Genomic DNA, 24,487 nt, shown 5'->3' with positions numbered 1-24,487 from the left:
CTCTTGGACAAGAGAACAGCTGTCTAGAGGACTGAGCTATTTCCATGTGTGTCCACCTCACAGAAACGCTATTCATAGGCAACCCACTTTCTACATGTTAATACTAAGTCCATGCTCCATACTTTAAAAAAATGTGGTGAAGCTTCTGGAGAGAAGCTATTATAAGACATGAGATGATGGCAAACCAGCTACAATTCTAAACCCATGTCCCTGAAAGACTCTAGATTTCCAGGCTCCCATGGGGGAGTTTCCAGGCCCCATCCTAGCTTCTTTTTCTTCTTCACTAGTGTCCCCAATTCCATATTCCCAAGGGGACTGATTGTATCTCAAGCTCTCTAAAAGCAAAGAAATATCTAGTCTCCTCTTTCCATGGACAGATCATTTGTTCTGCTATGCAGGCTCACTCAGCACCTGCTTTGTATGACACACTTACCTGTAAGAAAGGAAAGAGATTGTTTTCAGGTTACATGTCAGGCCTAAGTCAACAGTGAATGGGTGGAGAGAGAGGCAGAGGGCAGAGGATAAAGAACAAGAAGAATGGGCAGGGCTATTTACTCTCTCCCTTTTCATAAGATAAGGATGCAAACTTTAATTTCCATACCTTTACTTTTCAACTCACCCCCCAAACATGCTCCTTCCCCAGTTCTAGGTCAATGGTACCATGACCTTCTGCTTCTAAGACTTGACACACCCTTCTCCAGAAGCCACACACAACCCCCATCTTGGAGTCCCAGGAACACACCTCTTCGTACAGTCCAAGCCACCACTTTGTTTTGCTTGGTCCTCTACAGCACTCTACTGTGGTCCCTCCATCAATTTACTTTCAGTCTGTTCCTAGAGAGATCAAACAGGGTTCAGCTTTGTCCCTAGACTCTACTCCACACTGTTGGATGCTCCAGACTCATGTAATTCCTGTGCTCTGCAGTGTTCCACCTCTGATGGCCACTATCTACTTATTCTGTTGCTTTTTATTGAGCAAACACCAAACCAATGTCAGAAAGCAACCAATCAAACAGAAGATAAGATAGAACCTTGGTAACACTGAAAGACACTTCCCACCGTGCCTTCACTGAGGATTTCTGTGTCTTCTTCAAAGACTACATACTGACATGAGACTCCCTTTATCTAGCTGGAAGCAACATGATTCTCATTTTTAGGAGAATTCTTCTTGAAATATTCTACACTGGTTTAATATTTTAAATTCTTCAGCTGCTGTAAGACTATTAGCTAGATTCTTCATTGAGATGATAAGTTCTCAATGGCGTAAGGTGGAAACTAAACAAGGGTCATTTTTACCAAGTAAGTCACAATGAGAACACCCTTTCCCATAAGGCTGCAGCAGGCCATAGCTGAGGGGGTGGCATCATCCATACAGAGAAGAGATCCTCTCCGTCCCTCCACTCACTTTTCTAAACTGAGAGCCCTCCCATGTAACTATTATATAAAGGTGTTAATACCAACATCTTTATAATTAATTGGCATTCATAATTATATATACTTTTGGGTTACAGAGTGAAGTTATATGCAGGCAATGAGAATAATTAAATCAAGCTTCTTAAAATAGTAATCTCTCATACTTTTTATAGAAATCACAATAATTTTACTATGTTTATGCATGCATGGGTGCATGTGTATGCATGAGTTTTTATCTGTGTCTGTGCATATGTATGCACATTTGCATGTGTGTATCTATGTGTGTACATGACAGTGTGAGTCCCTGTGTATATATATGCATTTGTTTGTGTGTGTTTATATGTGTGTATGTCTGTGTCTTCTGTTGTATGTAGGCATGTGTATCTAGTGTATATGTGTGTGTGTGTGCGCGCACACAAATGTGTGTGTACTCATGTATGTGAGCATGTGTATGTGTCTGTGTGTCTTAGTTACTGTTCTATTGCTGTGAAGAGAAACTCTTGTAAAATAAAACATTTAATTGCGAGTTTGCTTATAGTATCAGAGGGTTAGTCCATTATTATCATGGCGGGAAACAGATATAAAAGAGAGCATTTAATTAGGGGTTTGCTTATACTTTCAGAGGGTTAGTCCATTATTATCATGCCAGAAAGCAGACAGGGACAGCACTGAAGCAGTAGCTGAGAACTTTACCTTCTGAGCCACATGCAGCAGGCAGAAAGAGAGACACAGTGCCTGGTGTGTTGGAGGGCTTTTGAAAGGTCAACATCTACCCCCAGTGACATATATGGTCCTAGAGACTGAATGCATTCTAATCAAGTGCTCTAAAATGAGAGAAAACCCCAGCCCTGATTAGGCTTTATTATTATTGTTTATTATTGCTATTATTATTATTATTCCTATTAAATAAAGTAAGCATGGATAAATGCTCTAATGTTGTCCCACACCAGTGAGGACCATTTAAGCCCTTCTTTTCACTTAGATAAGTCACACACCTACAGGATCCACTCGTCAGTAAAATATAGAAATGTCTGAACAGCCCAGATCTAAAAAGGCAAATTTTGCCAGCAAGTGAAAAGAAAACAATATTCAGGATATAATGTCACTTCTAGCAACAAGAATGGAGTGAAAAGTATGGCCTCTTATGACAGAGGCGACAAGCTATGAATGAGAGCTCCATGGAATGAACCACAGAAGCACAGACAACGGCCGCTCCTCAGAAACAGCACATTTGCTTCTCCTGCACCATCTGACGTTTCTGCTGGAAATCCCTGTCCCCTAGATTCCCAGAGCAGAGACTTCTTGGTTTTCAACTCCAAAGTTCCACTGCGGAGTTCTGAATTTGTCTGATTTTAGAATATTTACACAGACTTTACCAGCTAAACTTCACTAATCCTGAAACCCCAAATCCAAGTCTCCTAAATTATAATGTCAACAATGAAATGTTTCAGATTTCAGACTCACAGATTCTGCAGCATTCTGTATCTGAAATGGCCCTATCTTTGTGAACTGTTATATGCCGACTGAAATGCTACCTTCATGAGCCCAGGGGCCTTTGTGGTCTTTAAGATTGGGTTCCCAGGATGAGAATCATTCCTGGCACATGAGAAAGAAGAGCTAAAATTTATTGAATACCACTTTTTAAGAGCAATATAAGAAACATAAGAGCAGCTATGACTAACCCACTTCACATCATGTGAGACTGAGGAGGCAAAATCAAACAGGACTGCAGAAGAAGTATCGTGCATAACAGGACTCTGTCGGATGTTTTAAACTCTGCCCAGTGAAAGCAAGAACACATCCCTTCTCAAATACACAGGAAACTGTGCATCAGACTAAATCTCATCTTTTCAAGAGAATCTAATCTGTCAAGGCAGGATAGACAGGAGGCAGGACTGAGGATGTGACCCTGTAACCCAGTGCTTGTCAACCTTCCTAATGCCATGACCCTTTAATAATGTTGTGGTGACCCCCCAACCATAAGATTATTTTGTTGCTCCTTCATAACTGTAATTTTGCTGTTATAAATCATAATATAGATATTTAATTTACATGAAATCAGATATATGACTCCCATGGGGGCCACAACCCACAGATTGAGAACCACTGCTATTAATAGGACATAGCTGGCAAATAGGGGGCATGTGATCCCACTGCAAGCTGGTCACTGCTCAGGGTCTGTCTAGTGAAACACTCAGTCCTCATTTTACTGCCTGGCAGACCATCCATGGGATAGCAGTCCACCAAGGGAGACATATAATTTAGAACTGGAATAATCCTAAATATTCGTGTAAAGGTGAGAACTCTAGTGGAGTGTGATGGTGCGCATCTGTAGGGCCAGCTATTCAAGAAGTTGAGAGCAACACTTTGAGCCTTGGACTTTGAAGCCAGCCTGCCCAACATACTGAGACCTTTCTTTCAAACAAGGGAGTAATGAGATAGAGACATCACAAGCGCACACTCTAGTGCACGTGTGTGAACCACTTCTCAGCTGAGCCGCGGCACTGCTCCCTTTGAAACGCATGAGCAATTGGTCTTTATTTTCCACCTGGACACCAACTCAACGAGTTAAAACCACTTCAAAAAAAGATTTGCCTCCATACCATGTTAGTGATTTTCTTTTTATAACCCAAGCTATTTTTAAAGAAAGACAGGAAAATGCTGTGTGTACACCACATCTTTATGCTCATGCTGCTAGTAATGTGGGAGTCAGTTGTTTCTCCGTGGCAGGCTCACATTCCCAGTTTCATCAAAACTGATGTTGAAATGTATTTCTCAATTTACATGTGGCCAAGGAGCTTCTCACCATGTGCACTCTCAGACTCCTTCATGAAAACAGCACGCTTCCCAAACTCCAAACATGAAAAACCAACCACTGGTAAGCATTTTCTTCTACCATCTGATGCTCTTAGCTTCATCACAGTTTAATAGCATGGTGGTAATTTCAGAAGGAAATCAAAACCTAAAAGCCACAAAGCTGCCATGGTACCATGTTTACTGACTTTCCAAATGTGTCAACAGACTTCACAAGATAAAAAGCTCAAAGAGTCACTGAATTGTGTAAACACACAGACTCATGCCAGAAATAAAGATTAACCAATAAGATGAAAATACAAGCCAGTGTGTGATTGTGCTTCAATTTGTGCTGAGGTTGTGCTGCGGGGACTGCCTTACTTTACTTTGGGGAAGTGACACAGGTAAGCCTTTTTATGGTATTCATGCTTGCAAAGAGCCTTTTTTCATCCTTTTGTAAAACTCTACACCATTCTTTCAACCTTTGCAAATAGAAGTCCCTTACCTTATTATTTAATGTGCTATGATGGTAGTGTCCTCAGTTCAGAGTATAGATAGGTTCCCCCAAACTGCTGCTGAGGACCAGGCGTTTGACGGGGCTGCCTGGGTAGTCAACATCACTACAGACAGAATAAGATTATCCACACTTCTACTCTGCTGTTCAGTACCCAATTCCCAGTCTGTGGATGGGACCTCTGGAGAAGGAACAAGGTCTTAGATTCTGTCATTAGCACAGAAATGAAACAATTGCCAGACTAAGGGCAGAGACTCAAAGGGCTTCCCGAACTCATGAAATTCTCTTGGCATAGAGATTATTGCTAATTTTGGCTTGTGCTAGTTTATATCCAGGGGGACTAGAACGAAAAGAACATTTTATTGATAGCAATTACGGGAAGAGCCAGTGAATTTTCCATGACTTTGGTATTCCTCCTTTCTTAGAGACATTAGGATTATAAAGAAAAAGTGAGAGATTGCCATGATCATTCTGAACATATATTTTATCTCTTCTATAATACAGTTAAAGAGCAGAAAGTAAAATTAAATTATAAAAAGAAAACACCTCCTACTAGTTAGACAGGGAATTTTCCTTTCATAAGCAATACTCTTAAAACTGCACCTTCAATGGTGTTAAAGCAGAAGCAATCTTGGAATGTGCTTGCACTGTTGGACACCATCAAAATTTATTACAGAAACCAAAATCCTGAAAACAAATAGACTCAAAAATTCCCTCTAAACAAACTATGAACTTATCAAAACATTTCTTTCCAGGCACAGGTCAAAATGAAATAATAAATTTGCCACATTAAGTCACAAGAATAAAAGAAAGCTCTGGGTGTTCTCTACAGTCTCACATGGGTTCCATTTAGTGTAGGGGGAAGGGTTTAAGACATTTATATTCATGCTTTGGAGGAAAAAGCCCCCAAATCCCAACTGTTAAGCCTGGGGAACATGACTAGTAGAAGAAATGCTGGCCTGCTATCTGGTCTGGGCAGGCAGGTATAAGTCTTCAGATGGACTGCTGTGGTATTCTCTTCTACAAACTCAAGACTTGGCAGAAAGGCCAAAAACAGATCCAAAAGCAGATATGCAAAGGGCTAGTCTGGAAGAATGCCAACTCATCACTTGGGTAGGAGGGAGAAGACAAGAAAGGGAGACTAGATAATGGGAGGAAAAAAATAAGAATTTTCCAAGAGTATTATAAAGCCAATGAAGCTTATTCCCCAAGGGCACTTTAATTTCTAACTAAAATTAATTTATATCTAAAACGTTGATTTGTTATTACTCAAAAGTATCAGATAAGAAAGAGTAAATGGAGAAGGTACAAATTTTTCTTGAATGATTCAATCAATCTTAAAACTGTCATCTGAAAAATAGGTAGTTAGGTTCATCCAACCAGTGTGATGCTCCTACAAGGATCTGCTGCAGCACACAGGCCCTCCCCTTTTCTTCTATTCCGGGATGCTTGCTGGCTCTCATGCAACTTCAAATCATAACCAACAGGAAAAAGTTGGAAAACCTTTTCTATGCCCTGGAATTTATGATCCTCCTGCCTCTGAAGTAGGATTTAGGTACTCACCCACCATTCCAGGCAAAAACTTAAGTAGCTTTTTTGAGTTATTTTCTAAAAATGTAAACTACTTTTATGAATTTCAAAATTGAAAATAAAACTTTAACATCATGGCTAGCTAGATGTCGAAGCAAGTAAAGAACTTGTCACACAAATCTAATGGCATGAATTCTGTTGAGGCCCACACTCTGCCTCAACGCTTTGGGGCTAAGTGCTCTGGTCAAGAGAGAGAGTGGGGCTGCAGGGGCAGGAGACTCGAAGAATGGAGACAAGCCAGGGTGTGATCAAGTCTCTCCTATTGAAGGGAATTCTGAGGTATTTATATACTCAAGCAGGAGACCACAGGTGAAAACACTTTACCACGTGCACCATACAGCTGAGGTCACTAAACAGCAAAACAAGCTATGTGGGATAAACAATATACTTATCAGAGTGTGCTTCAGCTGTTATAGGCTTTTGAAAACCAAGTCTTTCATCAGGGTATATGGTTCCAGATGGTTGCAAAGTTGATCTAGCCGCTTTCTACTAAAGTCGGCTCCCAACAGAATTCCAACCCCAGAACTTCTGTAAAGGTAGGAAAATAGATTCTATAAATTGTCTTTTGCTACACACTGTAGCAAACCTGAAACACACGAACGAACACACATACCACATTTTAAAAATATAAAATAAAAGTAAAAATTCTACTCTTAATAAATGTTTAACACCCAGGCTGGAGAGCTGGCTCAGCAGTTAGGAGCTCTGACTACTCTTCCAGAGGTCCTGAGTTCAATTTCCAGCAACCGCATGGTGGCTCACAACCATCTGTAATGGGATCCAATGTCCTCTTCTGCTGTGTCTGAAGACAGAAACCATGTTCTCATATACATTAAGTAAGTAAATAAATAAATAAATGTTTAAAAAAATGTTCAACACCCAAGAGACCAATCACTTGTATAATTACAAGGTCTGTATCTAAACATATATATGTTTGCATGTGTGTGCATATGTATATGTGGGTACATAGGTTTTAATGAATCATGCATGACAGGATGACATTTTTTTCCTGCTCCCAAGAATATGTAGAAAAGGCAGGTTTGGGGTTATGTGTAATTACCCCCAACTGTTCCCTCTACCCCTCCCTTCCCAAATGAAAAAGCAGAATGTAACACAAATGATGAGAGTGATTATAATAATTGGTAACTGTAAGTGTGCTGGTCTTTTCCCTTTGCCACTGCCCTCCTCCTCTTCCTCTTCCTCCTCCTCTTCCTCCTCTTCCTCCTCTTCCTCTTCCTCCTCCTCTTCCTCCTCTTCCTCTTCTTCTTTTTATAATGGTAAAAAAAAAAAAAAAAAAACCCATCACAGACAAACCCTAACATTTCCTTAGTGGTAGACAATTTACTAAGGTACATTGAGATGCAAAGGCAGCGCTATCTTACAAAGCTCTTACAAGATAATCTGGGGATTACTGAGTACACTGAGATGATCCGTCACAGATAATTTCAAGTTAGCCAGTTGCTGTTTGTACCATAAGGCCACCCTGCACATGAAGAGTCAGTTTAAATACTTCAGTGGGTGAATCATGAAATGAGTTGTCTGCCTAGACCTTGTGAAAACTCTCCATGCCTACTATTAATGCCAGAATTTCTCTCCACGTTTTTGCTTCCTTATTTCTGCAGTTTTTCATGAACGGGGCCATTGGGCCCCTCATGAGAAACTGTCCTCTCTGAGAGCAATGACTTTATGAGAGGCAGAATTTACAATTTATTGGCTTATATACAAAAGTCTAGTAAAGGCCTGTTTTATGGTATGGTTACCTGTTGAGTGAATGAATAAACCAGCAAAATATCAATTGTTGTGTGATGACCAAGAGCAGATGAAAAGATTTTTTAATTACCCGTAGAGACCACATATCTAGAGCCTCATGCTTTGAAAGCTCTTTTAGTGCTGGATGGTAGTCCCATTGTCCATGTGCTAATGCTAGAATGTGGAGTACTGTATTTTAAAAGGGGATTATTATAGATGTAACTAAGTTATAGGTTTGGAAGACAGCACCCTGGATTATCAATATGGGCCCTAAATTCAATCATGAATACACTTAGAAATGACACAGAGGAGACAGACAGATGGAAAGGTGGGATAAAGATGGAGCAAACAGATGTGCTCACAAGACAACAAAACTGGCAACCAGCAGAAGTTCGAACAGGCCAAAAATTCTCCCCTAGAGCCGACAAAGTCTAGTCCAGCTGGCAACTTATTGCAGACTGTTGGTTTTCAGAACTGTGAGAGAATGGCTATATCTGGTTTTCTGTCCATTTGTGGTAACTTGTTACAGTAGCCCTGGAAAGGGAGCTGGCACCTAAGAGCAGCCTCTGTTGTAATGCCCATTTCAGAGTCAGCACTTGTCAGCTGCCTGCTTCTGAAGCTTCCTGTTATACTGAAAAGTATCTCTTTGTGGAAATACTACTAGTCTTATTTCTTCATGAATTATACTGTAGCTCACTCCAAAAAAAAAAAAAAAAAACCATCAAACAATGTATAACCCAATCCCCACAATTCCCATACAACCACTTGAGAAAAGCTGACTCTTAGCACTTTGTAAAACACAAACTGATTAAAAGCAGGGGCCACATATCTTATTACCTGAAGACATAGTTTAAAGACCTGTCTTTATGCCGGTAGAAAGGTAAGAGTCATATCCAGACTAAAGAAAAGAGAAAAAATTCAGGGGCATCAAAGTTTGTGTCCACACTAAACCAACGAAGACTATATAGTGGGGCACAAGAGCTTGAAATAGACTAAACAAGCAGTAGGAAAGGGGACAGCAGTGGGTGGCTTCTACCGCTCCATACACTCCTTTCTTGGGAGGTTGTATGAAGAATAAACAAAATAATCAATTTAGAAGGAATGCATCATGCAGAAAAGAACACGATCTTCTAAAGAAGTTAGAGATCAGTTGAAAATGGCATTTGATACAACCAACTCTGAAAGGTAGTTAAGCGGTTATTATGTCATACTGGCAACAAGTCAAGTAAGCCCAAAACAAAAGAAATGACAAGGAGAAATGTCCATGAAATAAGCAATGAGATAAGACAAGCAATCAGACTTTTAGACAGACTCAGTATCTGATGTGGACGAGCACTACCATTAACCCCATTATGCAGATCTGTAAACTGAGGCTCTGAAGAGATACAAATAAGTACCAAGTAAGTGGCAGAAGCCAGGCCCGCTGGACTCTGCAGTTCTCTACACATACATCACTTGGCTACCTAATACCCCTGCACTTCTGCTGCCACCCTGCACCACACTGGTCAAATAAAACTTGAAAGCAACTCACAAAAATATTAATTATTTTAATCATCAAAGACATTTTACGTATGGAGCAAACTGAATTTCTAATTAAACCTCTGGCCTATGACTATTTTCATCACCACTGAGTGGGCCCTTGGGAGCTCTAGGTTCTGACGGCACTGGAAGCTTGGTCATAGCTGATGGAACAATTATGGTCTCAGCAACATGGAACTAAGGTCAAGAGTGTGTCTCTGTATGGTGACTTCTCTACAATGCAAACCTGGACACTGAGCAGCAAGACTAGAGCCTAAAAAGACCCAGGATGATTCCCAAAGAGGAGCAGCTGTGGGAATCACTGCAGCGGGCACTCCTGCCTGGGAGCTGTGTGAGCTGTCCCCTGCAACCATGTCAGACTTCGAATAGATACAACCCCATGATGCCTACAGCTCTCTTCCCTCCCACAGTCTAAGCCTCCCTCAGGCCTGCTGACACTGAGGTCTTTCTGCTCTGTAAACATTCGCCCAAACCATCTTCACAGATATGCTGGGTATGTGGACCCACCAGCATGACCTGTACACTCTGCATTAGAGCAGACAGACAGCCCTACCAGGGCCATGTCAGGCAAAAGGCAAAAACCTCCCAAATATTCACCTTTCCTTACTGATGAACTTTTTAAATATAGCTCTTTATCAACTGTTTCCTACCCTCTAAGCAAGACTTAGAATCTATATATTCAATAAGAACTTAGTTGCAGCAACATGATGATGTAACTTTTGTTATATAAGTGACTGTTAAAAAGATGTCTTATTCTGTTCATGATTTTTAAACTTAACATGACTTTGTCTCGTAAGACATTCCCCAGCAGACAGACAAATACGTCATCTCCTGCAATACGTCAATTCACTCATCCATCCAACTATCCTTTGATTTATATTCATTCACACTCACTGCATTTGGTATAGTACACTGTGCTAGACTAGAGAGGATGTGAATAAGCTGTCACTGTCCCTGTTTTCCATGACATTTACAGTTTCATTTTAGAACCAAAGAGGAAATTTATGATATAAGAAGTCTATGTATATAACCATGTCTCAGAAATAAATCAGCAAGCACTAGACTACATCAGCATATGGAGGAAAGGAGGGAAGAAAGGAAGGAGGAAACATTTTAGTCAATCTCATAAATAAAAACAAATAAATAAGAAAGCAGTTATAGAAGTAGCCAAGGTGGTAAATTAGAAGCAACAAGTACTTTCTAGTTTCTCAGCCTTTCAGAATTGAGGGTTAAAACCCAGCTTCCGGGTGAAGTGGAGGCTGTGGAAGCTGAGGTGGATCGCACTGAAGTTTAACATTAGACAGACTCAGAGAGATGAGGCCAAGTTACTAGAACAAACTGAGAAACAGTGTGTTAGCATGGGGCCCATGGGAGAAGAAGAGAAAGGAAAATAGAGGGGAAATTATATAGAAACATGAAGAACAGAAAGGCAGTCTGATTACAGAACACTGACATTTGGAGAAGTGCTGGTTTTCAATGTAACAGCATGGTACCATCTTGGAAAGCATTCTGAGAGTACCTATGCTTTCTGCTCAGAAGACCTTAATTAATTTGCTACATTTCACTATATTTCAGAACCCATAGTGGTAGTGCCAGATTATTTGGCCAGCCATCTGCCTTGTGGCCTCATGTGACACTAGTCAAAGGCCAGGGAAGCAATTTCGTTGGAAAATATGTGCAGTGGAATTCAGGTATGAGACAAAAATGGAGTAAGGCTCTCTTTGCTTTTAGATGGCAGGTGACACCATCCGCTAGCTAAAGAGTGTGCACGAGCCTGAACAAGGCATTCATCCATGCAGTGACTGGGCATTAGAAACCACGGTGGAAGCTATAGTATAGAAGGTGGAAAGCACAGACTCAACTAAAACTTGTGATACACTGGATGAAGAATTTAACAGAGTAATTTTTTTAAAAAAAGATCAGGGGATGCCAAGAAAATAAAGAAAAGCAACTAAATGAATTAAGGAAAGCAATGCAAAACATGAACAAGAAGTTCAACAAAGAGATGTTGGTAGAAACAGAAATCTTAAAAAACTCAATAAGTTAACTTGAAATACTCAATTATTATAAATAGCTGAAGGAGGACAAAAAAATTCTGAGGGCATGGGCCAAGATTGATAATAAGAACATTTACAGAAAAATAAACATTCTCTCTCTCTCTCTCTCTCTCTCTCTCTCTCTCTCTCTCTCTCTCTCTCTCTCTCTCTCTCCTTCCCTTCCTCCCTCCCTCTTCCCAATAACATAACATGCAAGACTTTTGTGACATGATTAAAATCAAAGCCTAAATATTCAGAGTACAGAAAAAGACATTAAGGTACAAACTAAAGATACAACAGTGAAATAACATAAAATAAACACACCATCAAAATCCAGAGATCCATCAAGGGTTAACTTTTAAAAACCTTAATTAGAAAAACTAGAAGAAACATGTAAACTTCTAGACACATAAGATCTCCCAAAACTGAACCAAAAGAATATAAGAAATCCAAACAAATCTATAGCAACTAATGGTAGTATTGCAGTAATAAAAGCTTCTGACAGAGAAAACTCAAGACCACAGAAACAATTAATTCCTCACTGAACTTTATTAAAGAACTAATGCCCTTGGTGTTTAAACTATCTCATAACACAAAAATGGAAAGAAATGCTTCCAAACTCATTCTATGAAGACAACACCACCAAAACTTGATTAAGTTTTTATTAATGTAAGATCTCTGATAAGCACAGATATATATAAATCCTAAACAAACACAGCATAAAGATCATACAGCATAATTACGTTTGTTTCTTTCCAGAGATGCAACGCTGGCTCCACATGCAAGTCTAGAAATGCAAAACTGCACACAAATAGAACTAAAGGTAAAAACTGCATGCCATGTCAATAGATAAAGCAAAGGAATTTGACAAAACAAAGTATTTCTTCATGATAAAAGCTTAGAAGAAAGCAGGCACAGGAAGATCACACCATTACACAATAAATCCAACAGACTAGAGACACACAGCCAGCACCACACTGAGTCGAGAAAAATGGCAATCATGGCATTTAATCAATAGTAAACCAACTGAGGAAGGAAGGAAGGAAGGAAGGAAGAGAGGGAGGGAAGGAGAGAGAGACAGACAGAGAGAGAGAGAGAGAGAGAGAGAGAGAGAGACAGACAGACAGACAGACACAGAGAGAGACAGAGAGAGCAGAGAGAGAGAGAGAGAAAACACGTGCAAGCCATTTATAAGAGCCTGGAAAAAATACTCGAGTAACCCTATGCAAGGAACTAAAAGATGTCTACAAAGGAAACTATAAATCAGGGGAGAAGTAACTGAGAAAGACTCTTGAAACTTAAAACACAAAACAAAACTCCTTCATGTTCATTGTGAACATGACCACATTGGCTAAGTGCTGCACAGATTGAGTGGGCTCCCTGTCAAAATCTTCAGGACATCCCTCACAGCAACAGACAAAGCAGTTTGATGCAAAGCCATTCAGTCCTGAGCAACAGGTACAACACTGTGAGCACTGACTTAAAATAAATACTGCAGAGCTAATGTAACAAAGCAGCATGTACTCCCTGGCCCACAAAAAAAGATACACAAATCAATTACACTGAATGAAGGATAGAGAAGTAAGTTCACACCTAAAGTCATAATCACTCATTGGAGAAAAGACTGCATTTAACAGACGTAAACAGAAAACTGGGTGTCACATGAAAAGAAAAAAAAAAATAAGAAAAAAATCCTTTACCCTGTGAAAACTCAATTAAAATTTTATCAAAAGCATGAACATAATAGCAGAATCCAAGAAAACATTGCAGAACACTTTAAAAATACTTGACAATAACTTTCTGAGCAAGACCTCCCCCACCAGCTTATGAAATAACAGTGAGAACTGGTAAGTGAAACTGAATTAAATTCCATAGTTTCTATACAGTAAGGAAGATAATTAACCCAGTAAAGAGAAAACCTACATAATGGGGAAATAGATTTACTAGCTATTCATCCTAAAAAGAATTAATATCAAAACACATAAACAACTAACAAGTCAGCACTAAGTATAAACAGGAATCAAGAGATGGGTGAGCGGACTGAACTAACATTTCAAAAGAAGAACAAATGAACAATAAATGCAGGTAAATATAAGTAAAAACTATGTGGCTATTAGAATATACATGAGAGTATACTTCAGCAATAAAGAAGAATAAAATTATGTTGTTCAGAAGAAGCAAAAGAGGTATTAGTTGTTCCTCATACAGAATCCTGGTGTGTGTGTATACGTGTGTGTGTGTGTGTGTGTGTGTTACATGAAAGTAGAAAGGGAATTTTTGGAAAAAGAAGGGAAATTGGGGAGGACAGATAAATCAGAGAATATGATCAAAATATATTATGCATAAGTATAACTTGATTTGAATGTTATACAACATACACATATGTAGTGGAATATCACATTATATTATGAATACATAGAAGTTTATGTTTTTATTGAAAAAATAAATTTCATTTAATAATAATACCCATGGGAACTAGATTTCATAAGCAAATCCTCCTGTCTTATCCCTTTAAAAACACATTGTACCAAGTGGTTTTACAAATAGCATTTATAGCTGTAAAATTGCTTATGTCCAATAGATATGGGCATATCTACATAAATACGTATGTATGTATGTTTGTATGTATACATACAAACATACATACATACATATGTTATAGCACTGGCTTAAGTAAGCGGGCAGTCTAGTAAAGCACACGAAAAACATCTAAAAAAGACAGTTTTCTGTAATATGCAGAACTAAAAAATACAGTAAAAGTGCTGTGTCGGGTCACTGTCCTTAATTTCATCCCTTCCTCAAAGAGTACAGGTGACAGCCACTTGTCCTTTTCTGAACAATGAGCATCCTCATTGTTCTTCCCAGGAACTAAAATCTTTCTGTTTACATGTGTGTTCATGTGTGTTTGTGTGTTCATGTGTGGTGTGTGAACGTGTGCTCCTATATGTGAGTATGTATATGTGGCCGGGCGGTGGTGGCGCACGCCTTTAATCCCAGCACCTGGGAGGCAGAGGCAGGCGGATTTCTGAGTTCGAGGCCAGCCTGGTCTACAGAGTGAGTTCCAGGACAGCCAGGGCTACACAGAGAAACCCTGTCTTGAAATGCCCCTCCCCCCCAAAAAAAGAGTATATGTGTGTGTTTGCATGTATGAGTATGTGTTTTTGTGAGCACACACATGTATGTGCCTGTGTGTATGCAAGTGCATGTCATATAAACACGTGCTTGTGGAAGTGTTAATTTGCAGATGGATGTGAGGTATTGATGTCAGGATTTCATCCACAGTCTTTCTTTCACCTTATTTTTTTAATTAATAATTTTTGTATTGTTATTTTGAGATTATAATAATAACATTTCTCTCTTTTTCCCTTCTAAACCCTCCCATATACTCCTCCTTGCCTGTTTTTTTCATTGTTATTACATGTACACACACACACACACACACACACACACACACACACACACACCCCTATTCTCTCCTTACTATTCTCCCATTCCTAGTTTTTGGAACAGGAATAATTACTGTGTGCCACTATATATTACAAATATGTTACTTACAAAATTTACTTTATAAAGGCTCACAGTTGAAGAGTTTGTCTAGAGTTTCAGATGGGATTTTGGTGTTTTGAGCAGAGTGCTGAGGTGTTTATCCATTTTGCACTATGAGATAGATATGAAGACCAGGAATAGATATTATAATTTATAAGTGGTATGTTTGGTTCAAATTAACAAGAGATGAAATTTTGATGGTTAGTCTTCACTGCCAACTCCACTGAACTTTAAAATCACCTAGAAGACATATCTACGAGCATGTCGTTAGAGTGTTTCCATGGAGGTTTAATTACGAGAAGACCTACCCTAAATATTAGTAGCACCAAATCACTGGTTAGGGTTCTAGACAGAATAAAAAGTGAGCAGATGAGAAGCTGAACAGAGTGCCATACTTTCTCTCTGCATACTGTGGACAAAATATGACCAGCACCATCAATCATACTCCTCCACACCCAAGAAACACTCTTGTCCACAACTTCCCTGCTATGCAGACTGTACCCTCAAACAGGAATCAAACTAAATCCTTCCTCCTTAAGTTGTTTTATGCTATGCACTTGTCACAGCATAAGTTAAGCAATTAGTACACATAGTACATAGTACTGAATAGCATGAAAGAACTGCCATCTTACTAGTCTGTGATAATGCATTTCAGGCTTCGCCCAGCCCACATACTTATTGACGAAATCATCACCTCATCACATAGAAATAGAAGAGTCACACCTCACACATTTTCTGCTGCCAAATGCAATTCCTATGTGCACACATACCTCCTCCCCTTGGCTATGACATATGACTAAAATTTTTATCAGTTTTAAACACTGTATCTAAAAGAAGAGCAGCCTCCAAATGAGGCATGAATGGCGAGGACATCCCCTGAGCATCGGGGCCAGATTTGGAGATACAGTACCACTTGGTCCTTTGCTGTGACTTCATGCTTCCTGGACTCTGATCTTGGTAAGTAACGTTGCCCTTCTGATAAGTGAGCTGTTCTCCACTTAGCACTTAAATTTGTGTTCATAAGCCTTGAAGAGGAAAAGAAAGCCAGACCCTAGGGAAGGCATCTCACTAGTGTAGGCACCAGCCTCCTCCGGGATATAAGATACAAAGGAACCCTGATAGAAGCCTTCCTGTAGGGCGAGGGAGAGGGGAAGCTAATGCAGACAGAAGAGCTTCTGTAAGTACCAAGAGGGAGCAAGCAGGCTAAAAGGAAAGGTAGAGGAACCCAGAAGAAATGACTACAGAACAAAGATAACAGAAGGACAAAGGGAAAGCCTGAATAGAAAGACTATCTACTGGAGGCAGGAATTAACAAGAGGAAAATGCAATCAAAGTCACTGTTTGGCTCAACAATAACATTTTTTAAAATATAAATGCTTCCATAGTAATGAAAAGCCAGTAACGCTTTATATAAAATGTGCCAAAATTGAATATACTGAACTCTAATTAATATTGAAGAAATTGTCAAATACGCATGTAAAAAGAAATAAAACTCAGAAGAAACAGTTAATGAAGATGACCACTTTTAAGAAGAGGAATAAATAACAGAGAGGAGAAAAGAGGCAATTATTATTTTCTTTTTTTTTTTCCTTCAAATTTTATAGTATACTTCAGAAACCTGAAGGGAAAGATAATTAACAATTAGAAAATGCATTTTCATAAGATGGTATTAGAACAACTGGATAACCACATGCAAAAGAATGAAGTCAGACCCATTCCTCAAATCACATGATCAACTTAAAATGGACCACAGTGTTAAACAGAGCATTAAAACTATGAAGCTGTTGCAAAAATTCACAGGCACACATACCCAACAGCTTGCCTAGTCAGCCATCTAGCATAAATGACAACCAATGAAGTGACAAAGCAAGTTACTGACACTACAAATGCTGTGCTTCAATGCATGTCATACAGAAAATAAAGAAACAGAAACACCAACATCTCATTCCTATGTGGAGCCTCAAAAAGCTGATCTCCTCCCCAGTCTCTGCCCAAAGAGACACCTTGTTGTTGGTGGTATTCTTATGTCAGTCAGGGGCTGAGCAAATGGCAGTCCTTTGTTTGTCCTACTTTGGTGCCTGGTTTGGTGGCCATATACTTATGTTCTGGAGAGCTCTGGAGAGCTGCCCCACCTCTCATTGGTGATGGCACTTTGGGAGACCATAAATGTGGGAGAGCTGACTCTGGCAGCTGCAAAAGCTGCTCAGTTTCATAAAAGCAGTAGAGCTAGCCTGTCCCTCACCAGCAGGAGAGCAGGCCCTGCACCTGGCCTGGACAGCACAGTAGAGTTGACCTTGGTAGTGGGAGCACAGGTGACCAAGAGATACCCAAGTTAGGACACAAGTGAGCAGGTGAGTACTGAGAATGAGAGCAATGAAGAGCTGGTCCCAACACTCTTCTGCCATGAGGTGTTATGGGTGCAGTTGGGAGAGCTGGCCCCAGGGTTGTGAAAACAGATGAGCTGTCCCTCTCCCTCACTTGCTACAACACTCTGGAACGGCCCTGCACCTCACCTGGACAGCACTGTAGTGCTGGCCATGGTCAAGGGGGTGTAGGTGAGCCAACCCTGAGGTTGAGGGCAAGAGTGTGGGAGAGCTGGCAGTGGTCTACCTGAGGTGACATGGGTACAGGTGAGGCCCTTTCCCCCTCGCCCTTCCCTGTCTTGGTTGGAAAAACTGGCCCTTGAGGGCAGGGCAGGAAAGCCGGAGAGCTAGCTACTAGCCCTGCCCCTTCACAGGCTACAGCACTTGGGAAAACAAGCCTTATGCTTTAACTGGGCAGTACAATGGAACTAGCTCTGGAGGCAATGGGTGCAGGTGAGCTGGCCTGAGAACATGAGAGCTGGAGAGCTGATCCTGCCTCCTAGGATGGCGGCACTGGATGGCCAGCCAGAGCAGTGCTGGAGTGCTTGCTCTGGTGGTGCAGATAAGGAAGAGTCAGTGTTCTGACAACTCAGCTACCATTCAGGCCCAGAGCTGGCGCACCCCAAACTCTATCATCTTTGAATGGTTGGGATGTGTGAAAGGGCCGGTCCTGCTGATCCAAAGCTACAGATCTTCATGACAGGGCAACAACAGGATAACCAGGACGTGTCTCAGTGAGGATGTAATATTGATGGTGCCAGAAGACAGAAATCTTGAGCCAGACTAAGGACTCATTATAATGAACATTTGGAAGTGAAGATGTGTGGACAGAGGGATATACTGTGGGACACACTATTACATACTATTGCTCCCATGATGAGATGATTCATTCTCTCTCTCTCTCTCTCTCTCTCTCTCTCTCTCTCTCTCTCTCTCCTCTCTCTCTCTCTCTCTCTCTCCCTCTCTCCCTCTCTCCCTCTCTCCCTCTCTCCCTCTCTCTCTCTCTCTCTCTCTCTCTCTCTCTCTCTCTCTATCTCTCTGTGTGTGTGTGTGTGTGTGTGTGTGTGTGTGTGTGTGTGTGTGTATGTGTTACTTGGGAGAGGAAGTTTCAAGAGTAAAAAGTGGATATGAGCTGATGGGGAGATTAATGAGACTGGGCTGCACGATGTGAAACTCACGAAGAATCGATAAAAAAGTAAAAGAACAAAAATAAAGCCTGATCTCATAGAACCTGAGAGTAGAACAGTGTTGGCCAGTTGTCAGAGGGGAGGAGGGAAGGGCTGGGGAAAGGTAGATTGATGAGTACTAAATTAGATAACAAGAAGTTTCATCCTTCTGTCTGTTACAAAGAGACATAGGAATAGCTGATATAAGAATATTCCTGTCTATTTCAGATAGCTAAAAGCAAGCTTTTATTACAAATAAATCATAAATACTCGATGTAATAAATATATTAAACCTTCATAAATATTTGGTGTAATAATTGTACTAAGCCTGTTTAATCATTAACAACTAGTGTATAACATGTACATGATAAAGCATTAAATTATCATGCACAATTTTTACAGTTCATGTATCAGTTAAGAATAATTTGATTTAAAAAAAAATAATTGGGCTGAAGATAAGGTTCTTCCAGAGGACCAAAACTTCAGTTTCTAGAACCCAAGCAGGCAGCTTACGATGCCTCAATCTCCAGCACCAGGGGATCTGACACCCTTTTCTGACCTATGCCAATACATGTGCACACACCTCCACACAGAAAATATACATACATAATTAAAAATAAAATAATTTTTTACCACAAAATTGGAAAAATATTTGCAAATCAAATATATGACCAGAATATACAAAGGGTCATTAAAATTCAACAAGTAAAAAATAAATACCCTAATTTTAAAACAAGCATGAAGAAATATGCAACAAACATTTCTGTAAAGAATTAACCAATGTCTAATAAGTACCAAAGCATCACTGCCATCAAAGAACTAAAAATTAAAACATGACATACTATGTAATATTACCAAGATATAAACAGGACAGATGAAAATAAACTTTGGAGAAATTAGACTCCTTATATTTTCCCTGCTGGTAATAATGTATAACAGTTCAGCCACTATGAAAACAGTTCAGCATTCTAAATCCTCAAAAAGTTAAACAGAGTCACCACATGACTTGGGAACTCTATTCTCAGGATATATGCACAAGACAGATTAAAAACTAGGGAAATTAAAGTTTGTAAAATGTTCAGAGCAACATTAGTCACAATACTCCTGACCCAGAAACAACCAAAGTTCTTACAGTGAATACAGAGAAGGTAGCATTTTCATATAAGGAATACTATTTGATAACACAGAGCATTCTGAAAGGAGCTACAGATAGAAGCTACAGTATGAATGGACCTTGAAAACACATTGTTAAGTAAAAGAAGCCATACAGAAGATCCCATATCATGTCACTTACACGAATTTTTCAAATTGGCAAACAGAGTCAAAGTATAGACTGATTAGTGTCTGGCTTGGTCTAGGAATGGGGGTAAGAAATAAGAGGAGGATGGGTTTCGAGTTTCTCTTGCAGATGATAAAAATTGTTTAAAATCAGATTGTAGTGATGATTCAACAACCCTGTGAATATACTGAGAGCAAATCAACTGTGTGTTTCATATGGAAAAAAGCACATGACATAGATTTGTATCACATTAAAACTGTTTTTGATGACTGTAAGAGAGTTTGTATCTGGATATAAACATCTCTGAAATCTCATCAGACAGTATACTTTGTGATATATACTTTATCAAATATATAATATACACTTATATAATTTAATATATATTAATTTAATTTATAAATGAATAAATGTGTATTTATATAATTTAAATAACATACATGTAAAATATTACATATAATACTCAATACAGTCTTTGTTTTTAAAATATCTCCAATACATAAATTTTATTGCATTGAATCCACACATGAAAATATAACAAGCAGCAAAGGGCATAAAGCCAAACATAGTATGCCATCTTTCCAGAACAGGGGTTAATCCTGTGCACCAGAAGCGTCATTCAGTCTTTTCTAGAAGAGCTTCAGTGCTGTGGAGAGAATGGCCATCTTTGAGTGATAGATGGAGTTCCAGGAAAAAGTAACGATGGTAATATAATCAACTTTTTCCTACCATCCTCAGCAAGCGTGCCTTACTAACAGAATATTTTTCTAAACAGAACTCTTAATTTTTAAGTATTATTTATTCTTTGTGTCTTAGTCACTGTTCTATTGCTGTGAAGAGATTCTATGACCAGGGCTACTCTTATAAAAGCCAACATTTAATTGGAGCTTTCTTAGACTTTCCAAGGTTTAGTCCATTATCATCATGGCAGGAAGCATGGAAGCATGGCAGTAGCTGAGAGCAACATCCTGATGCATAGGCAAACAGAGACTGAATCTGGCCTGGGCCTGTGAAACCTCAAAGCCCACCCTCAGTGACACACTTCTTCATAAAAGGCCACACCTCCTAATCCTTGGAATCCTTTCAAACAGTTTCACTGCTAGGTGACTAAGCATTCAAATATCCAAGCCTATGGATGTCTTTGTTCAAACTACTATGGTTTGCTTTAGGGGAACAATACAATTTTACTTTAGAAACATAAATTTCCCACAGCCAGACACTGGGATACAGAACCCCTTCTCTTACAAAGGCTGAAATTGGCAACAACTTGGAAAGTGTAAGGACTCACTTAGGACTCTACTGATACATGCTGATAGAGCCCTGTCTTGTGCACCAGTCTGCTCACTTGTCAGCAGCTTCAGAGGCAGCAGCTTCAGTTAGCAGGAATCAAAGGCTTCCGTACTACCTAAACTTTCTCTTCACTACTTCTCCATAAAACAGGCCCTGGCCCAATCTCTCAGTGACAAGTGGAGGACAGCATGATTAACACAAAGCCTACAGCCATGAAGCTCAGAGTCCTCACAAACCTCTCCATCCACTACCTGCAGAGAAGGAATGTCTAACCAATATGCCCACTTCCACACAGCAAACATATTTTCCTCCCTTTCAATAAATGTTGGCATTTACATTGATAATAATGTGAAACTGATTGATAATGATGTGAAAATTTTACACATCATCTTGATTAGAATAACTTGCTCATCCTCAAACTCGCATAAAGCAAGTCTGGACTCTGCCTATCCCTGGACTGAATCTGGCCCCTCCTTGTATATCTCTGAATTTCCAGGAATAAAATCTCAATACATGGTGCAACACAGGTACCAGGGCAGCCTGTTTCTTGGCCGTGCTGTGATTCACAAGCATAGCTTCAAACACCCTGGGCAGGTATTACAGTAATCTGTGTGATAGGTAAGAGGTCAAAGATACAAAGATAATGGTAGGAAATTGAAAGAAAACACTAAAAATCATTTCATAAATTCTAAAGCTTTCTCAAAGGCAAAAGCTTGACCACTATAAATGATCTAGACAGAAAGACAGACAGACAGACAGCCCCTTTCAAACTCCTTCAAACACATGGAGCTTTCAGGTTGCAGTTGCCTACATGATAATCCTGACATGAACAGAAGTACCTTAACTACTGGTTGGAGAGAAAGAAAGGGGAGATGTTCTGAGTATCAATGCCATATTTGGACTTTGTAATCCTTTGGGATGTAAAACACAGAGTAAATTATGGGCCACTTTAGAACAAAGCTGTAACTATCCACACATTTTTCATTCTGCTAAAAGGAAAGATGAATGAAAGCCAGTAGAGATAACCAAAGCCAGTTTGTGATTTTTATTTTATTCTTTTTTTTTTTTTTTGCTAGTACCAATAAATTCCTTCTTAAAAAGCAAGGCTTTTTTTGTTTTTCCTTTTAGGACACTCAATGTCATTAGATGCTTGCATCACTGCTGTCCTTAAATGGGGTGAGCTGCTCTTTGCTGAAAACTCTCTTGATGGAGAAGGTCAGAGAGGAACAGAACTGTTTGTTATAAAGCATCCAGGAACTGACATTTGTAAACAAACACACTCTTAAAAGGCAGAATGCTCACTCCTGGATGCTGCCAATGTGTGGTGACTTCTGCAGCCCCTAAGCCTTACATGAAAACTAACCTCCTCATTTGGGGGTCGTACCATACTGATAGTGATATATGCGATTTTTTAAAATCTTCAACTAAAAAAAAAAAGTATTTAAATTTTAGAAAGTTACCACCAAGGCACAGGACTCAGGCTAGTGAGCTAATGGGCTAGGTTTATGTCATGAATTTTATTCAGAAGACATCATTTCCTTGCAAATACTTGAAAAATATCAGTTTCCTCAGTCCTTAGTGTATTCACATTATAACTGCAAGTGTTTTGACTGGCTTATGTTTGGAGCAAGGAGCCAACCCTACTTGAAATAGGCCAAACAAAGTAAAGCTGGCTATTGCACTAATGGACTCATCTTTGTTGTAACTACTTCTTTCTGAGTTTCAGAGAGCAACTGCCTCATTTCAAATGCACACCTGTTTCATGGGAGAATAACTCTGTAAAACATTCAACTTAGAAATAAATGTGAATTCAATTTAACACAAAACACATTGTTCTTCAATTTTTTTGCTTTCAATAGTGACTGTTCTATTTTCTATAATACTTCAAAAAACGGAGCAAATTCAAACAGTTCACATTCCCAATCAAAGAACAAGGTCCTGAAGCCAGAGACCTGTGTTCCAAGAGTAGTTTAGCTGCCAGCCCTACTCAGAACCGCTTAGCCTGACACGCAGCAGATACACCAAAGCCCTGTGATGCTTCTCCTCAACTTAAGAAAGTTTTAAGCTACAAAAAAAAAAAAAAAAAAAAAAAAAAAAAAAAAAAAAAAAAAAAAAAAAAAAAAAAGCAGTGCTAGGTCAGTGATCATTTTTATTGTCTCTCTCTACATAGGAGCTGGTTTAAGAATATGCTACTTGTTTCCCAGTTTATAAACTTCCAGCTCCTCAAAGCTGTTTCGAAGAATTTCTCTCAATTTGATGCAAGTTAACTTGACATGAAGAAACATGCTTTTTTTTTTTTTTTTTTTTTTTTTTTTTTTTTACCACATTAAGGTTCCCATGTGGCCCATTAAAAGTGTTTGGGATTATTAGTAGAGTTATTAAATGTTTAATGCATTATGCAGAGGGGGATCTTGCCGTGCTCCGAGAACTTTAACTTCAGTCTGTTCTGACTGGAATGTTCAAACATGAAAGCTAACTGTTTGCAGATTTTTGCACTTGGTGCCCTAACATCAGTTAAAATGTGGAATACAAGGGGAAAGAATTTAGCCAAGAGCTTAACAGAACAGAGAAAGAAGTTGGGGCAAGAGTCAGGCAAACAGGAAACATCCTCTCATTTGTCCTGGTGCCAAAATGAACTCAGACAGTTGTCCCGGGGCAATGTTCAGAATCTGGGAAAAAAAATATACCCACTAGAGGATACCTTAAAGGATATACACTGAATTGCTGGGGCTGGGAAAGCTACCCACTAGTTCTGTTTCCAGGAGGTTGTAATCAAAGCTACAAGCACCTACCTTTCTCTAGTGTCCTTTTAAGTGAGTGAGGAGTTGGCAAGAGCTCCATATGACTGTCCCCACTGTGCTTAGGGTCACTGCTTTGGAAACCGTACAAAAAAATACCACCCACAAATAATCAGGGCTATGGAAATTACTTTTAAAGATTTCCTTTTGGCACAGGTTTATCTAATGAAGGCAACTCCCAATGGAAATTAGAGACAAATTGGTATTCTCTTTAAATCACTGAGCTAAAAGATGAGAGACTAACAAGGGTCCTGAATTTGTGTGGACTGCTCTCCCTCCACAGACCTCATTAGAAGGCACAGGCATCCCAGGAAAAAGTGTACCTTAGTGGCCAGATAGATGTATGTTGAATATAGACTTCCTCATGCCGCTGCAAGAAGAGGGTGGTGAACACGGAGAAGATGACCTGGTACT

The 24,487-nt window shown here is 39.5% G+C and overlaps 1 protein-coding gene and 1 long non-coding RNA gene across 9 annotated transcripts in view; one reads left to right on the top strand and one right to left on the bottom strand.

Annotated features, from left to right (window-relative positions):
* Positions 1 to 24,487, bottom strand: part of Slx4ip (SLX4 interacting protein) — a 151,738-nt gene that overhangs the window by 67,050 nt on the left and 60,201 nt on the right. The gene's annotated exons all lie outside the window — the stretch shown is intronic.
* On the top strand, positions 4,341 to 23,089 carry LOC143441448 (uncharacterized). Of its 3 annotated transcripts, none has more exons than XR_013108842.1 (5): positions 4,341 to 4,610; positions 6,986 to 7,146; positions 12,394 to 12,457; positions 15,133 to 16,137; positions 22,404 to 23,089. It is a non-coding gene; the product is annotated as an uncharacterized LOC143441448 (long non-coding RNA). The 3 variants fall into 3 exon arrangements; XR_013108841.1 differs by lacking the exon at positions 22,404 to 23,089 and adding an exon at positions 21,426 to 22,388 and having other exon boundaries at positions 4,369 to 4,610; XR_013108843.1 differs by lacking the exon at positions 22,404 to 23,089 and adding an exon at positions 21,426 to 22,388 and having other exon boundaries at positions 4,383 to 4,610; positions 15,836 to 16,137.

Source organism: Arvicanthis niloticus, chromosome 2 (assembly GCF_011762505.2).
Source record: "Arvicanthis niloticus isolate mArvNil1 chromosome 2, mArvNil1.pat.X, whole genome shotgun sequence".
NCBI classification, from domain to species: domain Eukaryota; kingdom Metazoa; phylum Chordata; class Mammalia; order Rodentia; family Muridae; genus Arvicanthis; species Arvicanthis niloticus.
Note: the sequence above shows the minus strand (reverse complement) of the source record. Positions and strands in the feature narration are given on the sequence as shown.